Source organism: Propithecus coquereli, unplaced genomic scaffold, assembly GCF_000956105.1.
Source record: "Propithecus coquereli isolate 6110/MARCELLA unplaced genomic scaffold, Pcoq_1.0 Scaffold13, whole genome shotgun sequence".
In the NCBI taxonomy this organism is placed as follows: Eukaryota; Metazoa; Chordata; class Mammalia; order Primates; family Indriidae; genus Propithecus; species Propithecus coquereli.
The window spans coordinates 10,153,579-10,171,828 of record NW_012137191.1 but is presented as its reverse complement, the minus strand read 5'-3'; the positions used below and the strand labels follow the sequence as shown (position 1 = coordinate 10,171,828).

The window sequence follows — 18,250 nt, the reverse complement described above, 5'->3', positions numbered from 1 at the left end:
CAACCCACAGATAACATCTCACTTAATGGTGAAAGACTGAATTCTTTATTCTTTAAAATTAGAAAAGAGGTAAGCATTCATGTTTTTATCATATACTTTAAACATTGCACTGGAGGTTTCCAGAGAGTGAATTGAGGCAAGAAAAAGAAATAGAAGGCATACAAATTGGAAAGGAAGAAAACTTTATTCACAGATCACATGACTGTCTACATAGAAAAATCATATGGAATCTATAAAAAAGTTACTACAACATATAACTGAGTTTAGCAAGGTTGCTGGATATAAGATCCATGTGCAAACAATCAATACTATTTCTATATACTGGACATGAATAATCAGAAATTGAAATTTAAAGGGTATCATTTATCATAGCATCAAAATATTTAGGGAGCAATAACCAACAGATTTGCAAAACTTGTGTCCTGAAAATTACAAACCATCATCAGGCAAATTAAATGAGACTTAAATAAATGGCAAGATATGTTGTGTTCATGGAACAGAAGATTCAGTATAATTAAGAGATCAATTTTCCTCAAATTGATCTATAGGTTCGGCACATTCCAATCAAAATCTTAGCCCACATTTTTGTAGAAATGTATAAGGAGATTCTAACATTCTTCTGGAAATATAAACTAACTGGGATAGTCAAAACAATTTAGAAGAACAAAGTTGGAGGAGTTGTGCTACTTGACTTTATGACTTATAAAGTTATAGTAATGAAGAGAATGTGGTATTTGCATTGAGACAGACAAATATTAATAGATCGGATATACAATTTTTAAAAGTATTAGATACTTATGGCTAAATTCCTCTTCAGAAAGTTTCTCAATTTTTACTCCTACCGATAGATTGAATAAAGAAAATACTCTTGCATGACTTGTATAATTTTCTTAAAAAATAGAAATTTGATAGACAAAAAGTTGCTAAGCTAATATTTGTATTAATTTGCTTTTCTCTAATATCAAATGACATCAAAAATTTTTGCCCGTTCTTATCAGCCATTTGAATTTACTCTTTTGTGAATTGTCATAGTTTAATCTTCTCCCATTAGTTGCTATTGAGTTTTTAAATATTAAAAACTTAATGTAATTTACATGCCATAAAATTTCACTCTGTTAAGCATACAATTTGGTTTTTTTAAGTATATTCAAAAAGTTGTACAACCATTACCACTATCTAATTCCAGAACATTTCCATCACCCCTAAAGGAAACCATGTACCCATTTACTTCCCATTCCTTCTTTCCCCATTCAATATGTAAACAAAAATGCAGTATATACATCTATCTATCTATCTATCTATCTATCTATCTATCTATCTATCTATCTATCCATATATCACATTTTGTTTACCCATTTATCACTTGATGGACAACTGGGTTATTTCCACTTTTTGGCTCTAATGAATAATCCTGCTACAAACATCATGTGCAAGTTTTTGTGTGAACACGTTTTTGAATTTTTTTGGGTGTGTACCTAGCAATGGAATTGCTGGATCATATGGTAACTGTATGTGGAACTTTTAAAAAACTGCCAAACTGTTTTCCAATGCACTGCACTGTTTTACATTCATGAAACCATGTGTGAGGGTTCTGATTTCCTCACATCCTCACTAACGTTAGCTATTGTTTGTCTTTTTCATTACAGCCATCCTAGTGGGTGGGAAGTGAGATGTCATTTTGGGTTTGATTTGCATTTATCTAATGACTAATGATGTTGGTCATCTTTTGATGTGTTTATTGGCCATTTGTAAGAGTTCTTTATATATTCTGGAAACCAGACCCTTATTAGTAAATGATTTGCAAATACTTTCTCCTAATCTATGGGGTGTACTTTTGTTTTCTTGATATTATCCTTTGAAGCACTGATGAAGTCTAATATAATTTATCAATTTTTCTTTGGTTGCTTGGCTTTTGGCATCATATCTAGGAAACCATTGTCTAACGCCATGTCATAAATATTTACACCTATGTTTTCTTCTAAGAGTTTTATAGCTTTAGCTCTTACATTTAGGTCTTTGATCTATTTTGAATTAATTTTTGTGTATGGTGTGAGGTAGGGTTGAACTTTGTTTTATGTATGTGGCTATCTAGTTGTACGGTATCATTTATTGAAAAAAATATGCTTTCCCTATTGCATTTTCTTGGTACTCTTGTCAAAAATCTGCTGTTGATTTTTTTTTTTTTTTGAGACAGTCTCACTTTTGTTGCCTGGGCTAGAGTGAGTGCCATGGCGTCATCCTAGCTCACAGCAACCTCAAACTCCTGGGCTCAAGCAATCCTTCTGCCTCAGCCTCCCAAGTAGCTGGGACTACAGGCATGCACCATCATGCCCGGCTAATTTTTTCTATGTATTTTTAGTTGTCTGATTAATTTCTTTCTATTTTTAGTAGAGACGGGGTCTTCCTCTTGCTCAGGCTGGTTTCGAACTCCTGAACTCAAACAATCCACCCGTCTCGGCCTCCCAGAGAGCTAGGATTACAGGCATGAGCCACCGCGCCTGGCCTGCTGTTGATTTTTAAGAACACTTTGTATATTAAGGATACTACTTCTTTGCAGCATATGTTGAAAAGAATTTCCCTTTAATTTATGGTATTTTTTTAGGTATAGAATTTGTGAACATTTATGTAACTAAATCAGTCAGTAATTTTCTCAATGATTTCTTCTGCCATTATTATTATATAAATATCTACCTGTAGTTCCTCCTGGTAATAGTTCATGGAAATAATATAAATAGCTACCAATTTTTCATTACTTTCCATGGCACCCTACATATATATTTTGGTAGATTCTCAGAACTACAAACACTATGAAGCAAATACCATTAATAAATTTGTTTTCTAATGAATAATGAAATTCAGGATTTAAGTAACTTGGACAAGGTACAGAGCTGGTATATAGTAAACATCTTAATTGGGATTTAAATCCAAGTCTATCTGACTCCATAGCTGAAGCTCTAAAATAACTGAAATAAATTTGAACTTCATCTGCATGAATATAAAAGATTTCTTCCAAACTTTTCTAACACAGTACCTTATACATGATGTTCAATTCTTCAATGAAATAGAAGCATCTTTTGATTAAGAGGAAATATAAGACTTTTAGTAGAGAATATGCTATTTTAAATTTTCAAAAACTTGTTAAATAAATTTTCAATTTTATGTAGTATATTAGATATGAAAAATCAAAGTCAATGTTGTATATAATTTATTTGCCACCGATGAAAAACAAATGCTAAGTAAAAAGTAATAAAAAGTAAACTGTATCATTCAAAGTGTACTATAAAATGAAGAGGTTTTGAAAACTATGAAATAGCCAAGCAAATGTAAAATATTCAGTGCAATGTAGTTTAGCAACAATCAACTATTAAGGAGATTATTTTTTATTAAATACGTCTAAAATTCTTGTTAAAACTGTATAGTGACTACTTTATTAGAGCAGCTATATAGCGATTGCTGACTCTAAATGACACTTCTCCAGCTGGGCGTCCTTAAGGAGCAAATGTGCAGTTCTGATGATAAATTATCAGGACCCAGGATGCCTTTATTTTACTTCTAGCATAAATCCTATGGAATAGGTAGAGAGCTGCTCTGCTTCTCAGAGATCTTCTTTAATCAAAAGCTTATAAACATTACCCAGAGCATGAATACAATCAAGTTAATATTTAAACTTCACAGTCAATATACTGTAAGGTGTTTTATGTATGCTTAGATATTTTTCCAATGGTGTACCTGGGTACAGATGTTGGAAAATGTTTTTATCATCCATTCAAACTTAAGTTTCCTGTCCTATTTACCCATACACCAAAATTCAGATTTGTGATTTATTGGAACATTCTGTTACATAAAGGAAATGTGTAAACAAAGAAATAACTGATTTCTGATATATTTAATATTAAATTAATCCTGTTCTATAGTTTCTGATAATGGGCTTAATTAACAACCAATTAAAACATTGATAATGATAGAAGCATGAAGCAAACTATACTTCTACTTTAATGTTAAGAGCACAGTACTCAAACTCCTCCTTCTGGTAGGTTCAATCAAATGTTTTATTTAAAACCACACTTATCTACTACTATACTCCACAGAAACTAAGATTTTTAAAAAGTGGAAAATATAGCATTCCAATTATTGCCCATGTCTCATCTCTGAAGGAATCCCTTCCCACCCACCAGTTTGAGGTGACAGTTACCGGTCCACAGTAACATCCATCACCATTCAAAATGCATAGTATATTATGCAGGAGTCACATATTATTCACCTCTCATCCTCAGCATGGATAGTGTCATCCTGGTGCAGGCAAGGAGGGATGGAGAGAGAGAAAGAATGCATATTTGCAAAGAATGTATAGGTATATGAATTAAGATCACACTTTGCTTTATACCAATTGTAGTAAATTGGCATTTTCCTTTAATGTTTAGGTCTCAAAAACTTCAAACTGTTTTGTTTTACCTTTGGCCAGTTAATGCACCTTCTTTCATAATAACTATTAGACCAAGCTAGGTTTCAATTTTTGCAGTTTACGAATGCAGATATTGAATGATGGTGCAATGCTCTTCTCATTCTGCTCTCTGAAGATTAATTTGAAATAGTAACCATACATAATAAAATAAGGACACAATAAAAGAGTACAGATGATCAATGCTTTCTATTTTCAAAATAAAGGTTTTCAACTGTGTGTTGACATTTATTTTCCATTTCTCTGGTGCACTAGCTATTTGTTTAATAAAAGGAGACCTTTCCAGTGACAAGGACATTATCTTATTCATTTCTATAATTCTGTCACCACTATCGGTCAAGAAGTTTACTTTCAAGCGATGCTAATATAAATAAGAGTTTTTTTTTAGTCTTAGAGTTTTAAGACTCAAAGCACGTGTATGGGCTATAAAACTAATACTAGAGTAATTGCAAAGAGGCTTCGAAGCTAGGAGAAATAAAACCATCTGCAGAGTTTGGAACGATGTGCCCAAAATAACATAATTTTATAGAAAAAAAACATAACATCTTGCATTTAGAAATAAATGGCCCAAATATGGAAAAGATATTAAACTTAATCCATGTAGTTTCACAAGGCAGAACTGGACCAAGTGGATGGAAGTTAAGGAAGCTGATTTTGCACAATGTCAGGAGGAACTTGCTGATAAGTCATCTAAAAGTGAAATGAATTGCCCTGTGAAATACATAGTGCTTTCTGCCACTGCAGGTGTTGAAGCAGATCAACAAACATCTGTCAGTTGTATTACATGGGGATTCTTACAGTGGATGAGAAGTTGGAACATATCGGGTCCTTTGAAATCGATGATTCCAAATCTAACCTTTCAGCTCAGAATTTTGAAGGACATAAAGATGGTTAAAATAAACTACTAACAAGGACACTTGAAAAACAGTTCAACAATTGATTACACTAACACACATAGAAAAGTATATGAAGCAATGGTGGTGCAAAGAAGGTATTAAGAGAGAACTGAGAAAGATGTGACTAATTCCAGTTAGCAGTACGATGAAAAGTTGCCTGAAAGAATTATTGTATCAGTGATCCTAGCATGAGCCACGTTCGACGAGGGAGGGATAAAGTGGTAAGGGATTCCTGTTCTAGAAGTGCATGAGCACAAAATTAGAGGAGCAGAATTGCATGAATGTTTGGAAAAAGAAGACAGACATTCTGAGAGATTTTAATTATTGGAATCTTCGCGATAAATATGCATTTCCTTTGGTTACCGAGACCTGCCTTTCAGTGACTTAAACAAATAGGTATAACATTGTCAAATATCCTATATAAATGATAAACCTCCCAATCATCATATTTATTTCCTCTTTGTTATTTAGAATTACATTATGTAGTGATTAAGATGGATGTGAACATCTCAAACTGCTTCCAGAATTTTATCTAGACAGCAATAAGACTGTACAGCATCTGAAAACAGATTTTAGGAACTGAGTCACCACTACAATTTGTCTCAGTCTAGCACCTTCAGGGAACCAGGCACACTGATATTCCCCTCAGCTTGACAACCTTGTTCTCTCGGAGAAAGCAGGCCAAACAGATAAGAGCTACCCAGAATGTAGGCAAGCCAACCCACTGATTTTTAGCATGTTATAAAGTATAAAGAAGAATAAATTTTCCAACTAGATGATTTTGCTACTTGTTAGTCTGTCTGAAGTCTTTTGTTTCCAGAAGCTTTTAATATTCTCTCTTTGTTTTCATCAGCAGTTTTCCTATGCCATGCCCAGGTGTGGTTTTTTTTATTTTTTGGTATTTATCCTGATGGGGTGTTGTAGTGCTTCTTGGATTTGTGACCTGTTGGACAGTCACAGCCATTATTTCTCTCCTTCTGAGACGCCAATATATATATCCCATGTGTCTTTTACTCTCACCCCTGCCCCAGAAACTTTCATTTTTCTGTCAGGTTTCAGTCTGGTTATACTTTTCTGACCTATTTCCCGGTTTACTAATCATCTCCTCAATGTGTTTAAACTTTTCTAAACTCATGTATTGAATTTTAATTTTAGTCATTACATTTTTTCAGTTCCAGAATTTCCATTTGAATCATTTTTTTGTAGTTTCCAGTTCTTTGTTAAAATTCTCTACCTTAATACCTAATTTATTAAATACATCAATCACATAAAGCCTATGTCTGATAACTAATATTTAGATCTCCTATTGATCTATTTCTATTTTCTGTTTTATTAACTAGACTTTTTTGGTCATTTAATCCTAGCAGCTGGCATAGTGGGTGATTTTAGATGAGGCTGGAAAGGTAAGCTAGAGCCAGGTCACTGAGAACCTTGCAAATCATATTAAATAATTTGTACCTAATTTTTACAGCAATGGGAAAACATTGAAGAGTTTTAAGTACTGAAAAATTTTCATATTTATACTTTAGAAAGATTATTCTAGCTTTAGTGTGAGCGAATGCATTAGGAAGGAACAAGACCAGAGACACAGAGCCCAATGGGTAAGGTTTGCAGGAATTCAAGCAAGAGAGGACAGTGATGAGGGGTAGGATTTATGCTAATGGAGATGGAAAAAGGTGTCTATATTTGTGGGACAGAATCCAAAGGATGACTCCAGTGTTTCTGTTCTTGGAAACTGAGAGGACAGAAAATGGTGTCATTTACTGAACTAGATAAAACTAGGGGAGGTTCAACTTCAGGAGAAAGAAAAAGAATTCATTATGGACTTGTGGAATTTGAGGTGTTTGTGACACCTCCTAGCAGAGGTGGTTTAGGCACTCAGGAGAAAATTCTGGGCAGATATAAAGATCAGGGAGGCATCAGCACTAGCTGAAAGTAGCGTAACGACGCACACAGGCGTGGATGAAAGTGCACAAGGAGAATATGGAGAGTGAGGGCACACATCTTGGGCAGAAGCTATTAGAATATAGACTGCCAAGGGGCAGGTGGGCTTCTCTTAAGCCTAAAACGTAGACTGAGATGGAGTGACCAAAAAAGTCTGGAAATCTAGGAAAGTGTGATGTCACAAAGCCAAGGCTAGGGCCAGATGTTGTGGCTCACGCCTATAGTCCTAACACTTTGGGAGGCTGAGGCGGGAGGATTGCTTGAGGCCAGGAGTTTGAGACCAGCATGAACAAGAGTGAGACTCCCTCTTTACAAAAAATAAAAAAATTAGCCGGGCGTGGCCCCGCACGCCCGTAGTCCCAGCTACTCAGGAGGCTGAAGCAGGAGGATCGCTTGAGCCCCCAAGTTTGAGGTTGCAGTGAGCTATGATGACACTACTGCACTCTAGCCTGGGTGATGCTCCGAGACCTTGTCTCAAAAACAAAACAAAACAAAGGAAAACCTACAAAAAGCCAAGGCTAGAGATTGCTGCGAAGTGAACCTGTATTAAATGGCACTAAAAAAAAATACATTGAAAATGAGTGATTGGTGACCCTGCCAAGGAGCATTTCAGTGGAGTAACTGAGGGAGAAAGCACATCAGGATGGGTTGAGGAGGGGATGGGGATGAACGGGTAGAGAGTGCACGTAGGTAGCTCATGAACTATGGCTCTGACAGGAAGGAGAGTGAAGAATGTATGTGAGATCAGGGAAGATTTGTATTTTTAAGACAAAAAAGATTTGCCCATGATTAAATGCCAATAGGAAGCAATAACCAGAGTGGGGGAGGTCGAAGATACAAGAGAGAAAAGCCCTGATGGAGAATTCTCCAAAAAGACAGGAAGAAATGGGATCCAGAGCTCAGGGGGCAACGTCTGCCTTAGACCCTTAGAGGCAAAGAAAATTTTTAAAAAATTATTAATCTAACAGAAAAGAAAAAAGTGAGACTATGTGGGGGCACAGGCCAGAGGCTAGTTTTGGTGGCAGGACAGTAAGAGGGATACTTCCAGTTAGCTTCTATTTTCAGTGTGAATTAGGGAGGCTTAGCCATCTGTTTCGGGGAGTTCGAGAAGCAATGGGCTTTTAAAAAATATGGAACTGTTATACAGCATGAAAGATCCAGCTGACATCAAATACCACAAAGTTGTATAGTTGTCCCATTCTGCGGGGTGACATGAAATTTTCCTAGCAGTTCCCAGAAGATTGGAGCAAGTGTGGAGGAAGCAGGCAGTTAGATTTATCACGACAAAAGATTTTGTCTGGCGGATCCCTTTGCGGACAACAGGACAAGGACTTCGAGAATATTGGCAAGCAAGATGGACACCAAAGAAAGAAGTGAAGGTGAAAGGGAATGAATAGGTAGAAGGAGTGTGGAAATCTGAGATGGAGATTCCAGGTCAGTTCCCCCAACCAGTAGTCGAGAACTCCAAATTTTCTAGTTTGGGTTGTTGGGATTGTGATGATTTTTAACTTATACATAAGTGACTAGATTGCTTGGGACAGTCTTTGTTTATACCTTTTTGGCTATTATAATTAGCAAGACACCATCCTTCACTCTCAAAGGAGTCCGGTTTGACTAATAAATTATACGGTCTTAATATATAGAGAGATGACATGAACCAGGCTTGGTTGAAGGAAAATAATGAGTTCAATTTTGGAAATGTTAAGTACACTAAGTCTATGGGAAATTCAGGTTGAAAAGTTAAGTAAACTGAACACACATGCAGATACAACCAAATTTATCCATAAAACATTAATAAATCCATGCAGTACTGAATGACTTATAATTTAGTGATTATCTCAAGAAGGGCAAATTTTGCAGACAAGTAAAATAAGAATATATTTGCATTACATGAAAATATATTTAAGTATATGGCATTTTGTGGGTAAATGAAAAATATTAATCATTTGAAGAATAATTTTATCATTGGTCAAATGGTCAATCTGAGCATGTTAATGGATTGAGTTATGTTGGGTAATATCATAAAGTGTCACAAGGTGGCAGCACAAATACAATATATTAATAACGTAATTAACAAAGGAAAAGATCCTTTCCAGATATTCTGCAGTTAGAATTTACACCTGTTACACATTACATAGGTTTTCTGAATGTATGGTCCTTAATTTAAAAATAATTATTTTTGTTTTATCATTATTGTTGACTTGAAATTGGAAAATGTAAAAATCTTAATTTTATAATATAAACATTATTTTACAGTATTTTAGATAAGATGAAAAACATGATCACTAATATACATTTATGGCAGTCTTAGAATAGCTTTTAGTATATAGGGTATATAGCATCATAGTTATAAATGCTCTGTAAGTTTACATCTTGATTTGTATATTTTAGTTAGACAATTTTATTTAGATCTTTTTAATACATTTATTTCACTAGTGAAAATAAAATCTGTAACTTTATTTATTGGCCTTTAGAAGTAGAGTGTTCAGAAATCTCATGAAGAAATCTTTGTTTGGCATATTATAGGTAGAGTAACTTCAAGAAGAGGGTAGCGTTGTCAGATTTAGCCAATAAAAAATATAGACTACCCAGATAAATTTAAACTTTAAATAAACAAGAATCTTTGTATAAGTATGTCCTATCCATTCTTGGGGACATACATATACTAAAAATTATTTAATTATTTACTGTATTTTATCTAGCAATTCTATTGGGGTGGGGTGGGAGAAACCTAAAAAAAAAAAAAAAAAAAGTTGCTGAGAAAACTAGAGAAATCCAGGATTATGGACTCCAAATCTGACCTAAGATTTAAAAGTCTTCAGAGTTAAGAAACTAGGAAAGGAATTATAAATGGACTTGAATTAGTCTGCATTCTGTGGCGAACTCATTTATATGTTAACCTAAACAACATGGGCTATGGTTAATCAAGTACTCTGGTGAATTACCATCTACACCACACATTGATTACTGATTTTTAAACAACAAAATGCAACAACATATATTTAAAGTTAGCTCAGTATTGGACAAAATTGAATAAACTACTACAATTCAGACATTTTGGGGTCTTACTCAGGGTTGTCATTATGAAAATGTGTCTTTTAGAGCATCAAGGCTCGGAAATACCATTTTAATTTCATTTAATTCAGCAAACATGTCTGGCACCTTCAATATGCAAAGTAATGACTATGACTGTGAGATATAAGGATGAATAAACCATTGCTGTTATCCAACTCAGAGGACATCTACAGTTGATAAAATAAAAGTCAAAATCATGCATAAATAATGGAAAAACTCATTCTTACCAATTATTCCCTGGATTTCAGTTCTTGGTCAACTGTTTCACCCTTTCTTTTTCCCTGAAATGATCTCCTCCTCTCTTGCAGATCATTTTCAACTACAGTTTTAATGCCAGAGACTTCAAAATCTCTATTTCCAGCCATGACTGCTTTCTCCCCTGTGCTTAAGATAGTATATATTCAATTCCTGTGGGTTCTCGGGTGTCCCCTGGGTACTTCCTAAATTAGAGTCATCATTTTCTCCCAGAAACTTTTATTCTTCCTATATTCCCAATCTTAGCCAATTGCATCCCTCTTCATATAATCATCCATCCTTGAAACATCCGCACTGTTCTAGACTTTTCTCCCACATCCAGTTAATGCACCCAATTAGATGGCGCCTACACTTTTTCAATGGCCTCTAAATTGGTTTCCTGCCTCCATTCTTGCTTTCTTTAAATTTAGAGATTTATTGAAATTAATAATTAATTTTATTTGCATTATTAAGTTTATACTCTAATGCTTATCATTTAAATCCCACAGGAGTTTGTAAATTTAACAATACCGATGGATAGGAAGAAGACTGATAAGGAAACAAGACAGGGCCAGAGAATGGCCTAGGATTGCCAGGTGTTCAGACATCTGGAATACAGGCACTTGGGCAGGAGCCCCCAGAAGCCCCGTGTTCAGCCCTGCACTGAGCACTGACAGCAACAACAGTAAGCATTTACAGAGCACCTACTGAATGTCAGGCATCCATATCCCCCAGCCAGGTGGATAATATAGGCAAATGATCCCTCTCCTCTGGGCTACAGAAAAGACAGGGAAGGAAACCAACTCTCTAAATCAGGGTCATCAGTCCTAGAGATTTAAAAAGTGGTGAGCACATCCTTATGTTATAAGACCCCAAAAGTATCTTACAAAAGCAGCAAACTGTGGTGGCATAATCTAATGGAGTACAATTTTTAAAAACTTACATAAATTAATTGAAACACTGAATAAAATATGACTATCATTGTGCTGTATGTTAATTAAACATAAAATGAGAAGGAAATTTAAACAAACATCTCTGATGAATGTGACTTTTAAAAAGCCAAAGCACTGTTCTCTCTTTCTTTTTATAGTTTTCCAGAATCATAATAATGAGCATCAAAGATTAAATTTCTCTGAAACCAACTGTATTAAACTTGAGTACCTGAGAACATATTTTTAAAACATGTCGACTTTGACCTATATTTTCAGCATGATGGCTAATCCCTGTGCTTCCCCTATGCATATCCCTGTCTTCTTTCAGCTTCATGACTTGGAGGTGTTCTTGGACCAAATACGTGGATTCTCACTGCTTCCACTCGCTAGCCCTGGATACCTGGCGTGACATAAGGGCTCAAAACTGTAGAACATAAGAAACTATGGATGCTCTATCTGTTCAGTGGCCACAACTGAAGCACTGTAATAATGGGCTGAGAGGATGTAGAGTTATGGCGAAGTGAACAGGAATGTTCAAACAGGATGGGTTTGGGATGTCCCTTGGGGCAAAGGGAGGGGCAATCCATCTGGCTAAATTACTGGGGAGATGAAAGATCAGGTTGATCAGGGTTAGCTAAAAGGAGCAGGTAGTTAACAGGACCCATGGACTTCCAGGGTTTTGGAAACAGGCCTTGAGGCAATCCCTCTGTTCTCACATAGGCAGTGGGGATAAGTGAGAGATTGAAGACCTTGGAGGACCTAATCAGGCTTAATTACACCCCTTGGTGGCAGGATGGGAAGCCCCACCCCCCAGATGTTTTAAATTCTTTTTACAGAAAACAAAACAATTACTTTAAAGAGATAAAAGGATTGAAATGTAGATGCCTAAGTGAAACTCATTCACACTTAAAGCATGAGCAAACCTCATTGCCAATTAAGTGTAGTCAAGACACCATCCATAAACCAGAGAAGTATCAGATCCTCTGGGGGGCAAGGGTGGAGAGTCTCAGTTTATGAGGTAGAGGGGCTGGAAAGTTTGGATAGGTGCAAAGGAAAGAGACCAGGAGGTTAGGAAGGCAAATTTCACCTACTTGGCAAATTTTGCTAGGGATTCATGATGTGTGTCCATCTGTCTCCTCCACTAGCTTGTGAACCTCGAGCCAATTACTACGCAACACCTAGGATGGTGCCTGCCTGGTGCAACTGGTAAGCACTAAATCATTCTTGCTGAATTGGAATTTTAGTTGCAAACTGGTGGACAACAACTGTGTGCAAATGCATTTTTGCTTTTCTTATACATACAAGCAGACATACTATTGGAACCCTACTCCTCCTAAGGCTCTGGAGTGTCAGAGCTGCCTTTCCAGGCCAACCAAGAAACAAAGCTCTTATCCACTCAGTGAGGCGATGGCAAACAAGGGAAAATCATTCTTAAAAATGCATGCTCGAAATTCTCATAATACTAAGCTATGAGGCCAGAACTTTTTGGGTTGTTTCTATTATTCAAAGTGTACTTCAGGATCTTGCAATATTTTAGATTCACTATCATTAATTTTGACTTTCTGATTATTTTGAGACTGGATTTTCATAGTATAAAGTGGAGGGTCCAGCCCATAGCACTAGCACAGTGCCTGGCAAATAGCCAGTGATCAATACATTTTTGTAGAATGAACAAAGGAACAAATGAATGATCGAATAAGATGATCCCCCAAAATTCAAAATAACAGAGTGGAGTTGAAAAGAATTCAGAACATAGATGAAGATTAAACCAAGATGCTATTCATAAAACTTTGTAAAAATTATAGAAAAATTCATACTTACCATAAACATAATTTGAACATTATTTAATTGGACCTAATAGTAATTGGAGTTTAGTAACCAATCAAGACAAATTGTGTTCTCTTTGGATTATTAGGTTGGATGGAAGGGGAAATTTCTATTGTCTTGATCAGACTGAGAACCAGCTTTGGAACTTTAGTAAGTTTTCTAAGTTATTTTTCTATGTGGATTTTTGGTTTTGTTTCGTGAATAGCTTCCTGGTCTTCTAGCAATACCGTCATCTCAGATGTCACCCTGGTAACTATAAAACAATGAATAGATTCTCAAAATAGTCCAGCAACATTTGATATTTTGAAAAAAATCCTGGCTGTATCTGAGAAAGATAGCTAAGAGTGCTTAATACCAGCCATCTCCTTCTGGGTCTCCATCAGTGGGAGAAGACGTGGAGCTATAACAATATAAATAAGATTCAAGCAGCATCAGACTGTTTCAGAGAGCTTGGCTGTTTTTCTCTTGTAGAGTTTGTTCTCGTCTACTATTATTAAATCATCTGAAATCATTAAAACTTCTTGTAACACAGTTTTCCAGTCCATGACTAAACTTCTACTTTCAGGGGCTCTGACACTAGGCAGTCTCTCACTAGCTCTTTCACTAGAATGAGTGTGTGATTCATTCTAAATCACAAGGATGATCAGATGAAATTATTAACAGAATGTGGTTTTTTCCCCCCCTGGTAGATAATGATCTATTGGAAACAAAGATTAAGATAATCTGCTTTATTTTGCATGATTGATGGTGTTGATTCCAGCCATCTCCTCTGATCAATACAGGCTATAATTTTGTGGCATTAATGAGAAAGGACTTAATAAGCAGCTCTCCTTTCATTGTGTAGGTTTTGCTGCCATACAAAAGACCAAAGTCTTCTGAACAGGAAACTTCCATTCCATAACAGTAGGCCTAACTCGATTTGTGGATTACACCTCTAGAGCTCAGCAAGTAACAAATTCATCATTTTTTTTTTCCTACTGAGGCATTTCACCTTCGTATCTGAATTTCACAACTTGTCTTGATTAATGCTGATGTGCTGAACACTGCTGCGTTAAGTCATATATCTTGCAAAGAGCCAATTGGAGCAATAATTCATATATCTCCTAGAGAAAAGTTTTTTAAAACTCTCAGTGCAATACTCGGATTAATCTTCTATGATATCCTAATGCTTTTTGCAAATGGCAGTTTTCCATGTGATTGTTCTTGTCTAGGATTTTTTTCCTATTATGTTAGCTTAACAAAAGCAAGGTATCTGCTTCAAAACTCCATACAAACAACAGGTATAGATGAAGTAGTTTTACATGCTAGTTATTAGTGTTTGAGAGCAATATTTTATAAAATCTACCTCATTACCCCAAAGCAATTTTTACTACTATCTTTTTCCACTTAATAAATTTTAAATATGAATATGTAATAAAATGTGTTAGTGTCTGTGTGCCAACCTTTTAAGCTAGTAGTTATTTACCCAACTAAACTCAATAACGATAAACTTTACAGAACTTTATTTCTATTTAAGAAACAGTGATTCAAGATGGTCAAACTCTCCCCACCTTTCCTTGAACTACACTATGGCATGTCTGTGAAAAATAAATCCTATATTATAAGTGAGTTATGATAATTAAGCCATATCCTCACAGAGGCAAAAGGTTGATGGTAAATTATCCAATAGAGTAAAGTGATTTTAAATACAGTCACCGGGAATTTAATAAGTTGTTAAGTGGTGTCTTGATTTTTAAATCGTATAAAAGTCATTTGCTTTACTTTCTATTCTGAGCACCTACCCCAATGTATGGCATGTAGTGTTCAAGAAATATCAACCAAATGGTCACAGAATGTTTTAAGAGACTGGTGAGAAAGTCTTTGACTTGTCCACTAGGTGGCACACAGGGACCGTGCTTCACACCTTTAGCTGCCACAGACCTTCCCATTCACAGTGTAATAATAAAGAGATGCATTATTAATTTATACCATCTCCTCCTTTCCACACCTAATAATTGTTTAACCAGCTGTTTCCTCTAATCCTCCTTAAACACCGTTGATTAAAATCCTAAATATATTCATGTCTCCATCCCTCCCTACTTCCCCCAACAGCATTTTGTTACCTTTAAATGACAGGCTAAGTACATTTAAGTGACTTAGACTAAGTGCTGAGGTTACTAATAATGGCTGTAGGATGTCATAAAATTAATTTAAGCAACAGGAGGAGACTATTATATAAAAGTTATTTTCAAATTTGCCTTGAATTTTGTTGGAATTTAATTTTTTATTATCTTAAAATGCAATCTGGAAAATAAAATGTGCATGGGGCAGAAGGAAATGAAAAGAAAGTAATTTTATGAATATAACTCTTGTTCATCTTTACAAAAATGCAGTGCAGTGCTACCTTAAGATTCAAAAGAAATCTTCAACTGCTCAAAAAATACCAATATTCCACACCCAAAATGCTAAAAGGCAGGATTGTTTAGTAGACTGTCTACTCATAAAGTATCTTTCTGCGTTCTCCAAATGTGTTTATCCTGGATGTGTTACTTGTTCCCAAAGGAAGGAAAAGGAAGTGAAACCACTAGGGATATAATGAATTGATTCTTCTCTGTGAAAGTCTCTTCAGTACTTCTAAATTACAGTGTCAGTCATTCCTCTGAGAGACAGACCCTTGCAGAAAATAAATGGCTCACTTTATAAGAACATGATGTTTCCCACTTTCTTATTTCCCATAGAAAGCCCAGGCCCACCAGGGCGTTCCTGTTTGGAATACTGGCCTCTGGGTACATTCCTCCTTTGGACCAGTGGTCTATTGAGATTGTTGGTTTTCTCTTGCTCATTTAATTAGCTTTAAGCAAATTACTTCTTATGTAGTTCTCCTATTTTTAAGCTGTTTCAATTTAGTGAAGAGGTCACCAAAAAAATATAAACTCATTCTCTTAGCTGAAACAATTAAATTTTTAAGAACAGGTAGTACAAAAGTGACTACAGACTAAAGCTTAAATGGTCACTAGTTAATTGGCATACATTCTATACTACTGAATGCATTCTATACTACTGAATGGAAGGAAAAATTTCTTTCATTTGTATATAAATAGAATCGAAGTTAAGAACTGATGTAAGAATTAAGACATATCATGTTAAAAGTTCCAAAGAGAACTACTATGATATATTTTTCGTAGAACAATATTCCCACTTTATGATTCCATTAAAATATTGAAGTCACTGAAATGTGTATGAAATTATTGCAGATTTAGTACACTGAAATAATCAAATAGAACTGGTTACAGAGACTACCTTTGCAATGAATAAGTATTACATTCATTTAGAAATTAATTCACAGGCTTCATTTCTTAAGAACCGTTAGCTTCCAAGAAGCTAGCCAGTATGTTTGATTTTATGACATCACGCTGGAACATGTACAGGAACACTTTCCACCCTAAAAATTCTCAAATGTCCTGGCCACTGTGTGTATTTTTCCAGTGATAAATGAAAATAAAACAACTTATTTTCAAATTAATAAACCATCTTATTTTGAACACAACATTCATATTCAATGGAAGAAAACTACTTAATCCAAGCCCCAAAGAGTTCAGGTTTGCTTATGGTTGTAAACAGTCTCAACCTATAAATAATTTCTTTAAGCAACTTTTTAAAATAATCTAAACTATGACTTTAAATTTTTTCAGTGTATTAAAATTATCCATCAACATCATTCTATTTATGAAATGCATCAAAATTCTATCATCTTAATTTCATAATTAGCTGGACAAGCCTGGACCCTAAAAATGGTAACATTTCAAAGATTATTGATCTAACAGGTATTCCCTATGACTAAAGTAACTGTCTTTTCCACATAAACCTATATATTCCCTAAAACAAAACTCATAAATCTGGTTGGACATTCCCATTCCTCAGCTCTTCCTTCAGCTTATACTGTCCTTTTATCATCTCAGGTGCTATAAAAATGCTTCTTGAAATACAGATGGAAAAGTCACCACTTGGAAACCATAAGCCTACCAGATTTATAGAAGCATCACCAAAAGCCGGGATACTAGAGTTAATTCTTTCCCCAATTCTAGACTGAGTCTGTTTATTGCAATACAATATTTTATCTGACAATATGGACCTTTAAAAAAGGTTGAGATGTTATGTTAAATTCAAACGAAAGCTAAAGAAAAGAATAAGAAAAGTTGTTTAATGTATACAGACATTATATATGTACATATGAAATCTTAAAGGCACCAGGTATGACAGAAAGAGGGGAAAAAATTACGGAAGTTTTACCTTGTCCTGAAATCCAGAAATTCAGATGCTCTCAAGTCCTGCTTAAGTTGGAAGCTGGAGATCAAGTGAAGCTAGCGCTCTTTCTCCTCACCTTAAGTTTGCCTCTGGGCTAGTGTGTGTGTGTGTCTGTGTGTGCGCAGAATGTCTCTTTGTGGCGCTGGATGGCAGAGGTCCTGGTCCTGGGAAGAAGGAGGCACTTTCTCACCAAGAGCAGAAGAAAAGCAAAGCGTCACCAGGAAAGTTCTCCTCCCAGATCCCCTAATTACAGCCTAACGTGCACTTCATGCTAACTTCAGGGAGGAAGGGAGGGGCAGGTCTGTGCCCAGACCCTGTAAAACAGCAGCCTCTTAGATGACTTTCCCCTCTGCGCAGATCCCCGAGTGAGAATCCCGCTCTGGGGTTCAGGAAAATCGGCAGCTATCGCCGCGGGCCCCCACCCACGGCACACCTCCTCCACCCCCGCCACCGCGGCGTCTGTCCAGAGCGGACGGGGCAAGGGGTCTGGGAAAGGGTCTGTGGGGCAGCGACGTGAGGCCGACTCCCCAGGACAGTCCATTTTTGCCTGATTTTATTAGGCTCTGCTTCAAAGGAGAATCCAAGGGTAACAGAGGTTC

The 18,250-nt window shown here is 35.9% G+C and overlaps 1 protein-coding gene across 1 annotated transcript in view; it reads right to left on the bottom strand.

Annotated features, from left to right (window-relative positions):
• Window positions 1–17,909, bottom strand: part of HAPLN1 (hyaluronan and proteoglycan link protein 1) — a 74,971-nt gene extending 57,062 nt beyond the window's left edge. The window contains exon 1 of the mRNA XM_012638512.1: window positions 17,637–17,909. The gene's annotated coding sequence lies outside the window, so the exon portion shown is untranslated. The remainder of the gene's footprint in view (window positions 1–17,636) is intronic.
• Window positions 17,910–18,250: the final 341 nt, after the last annotated feature.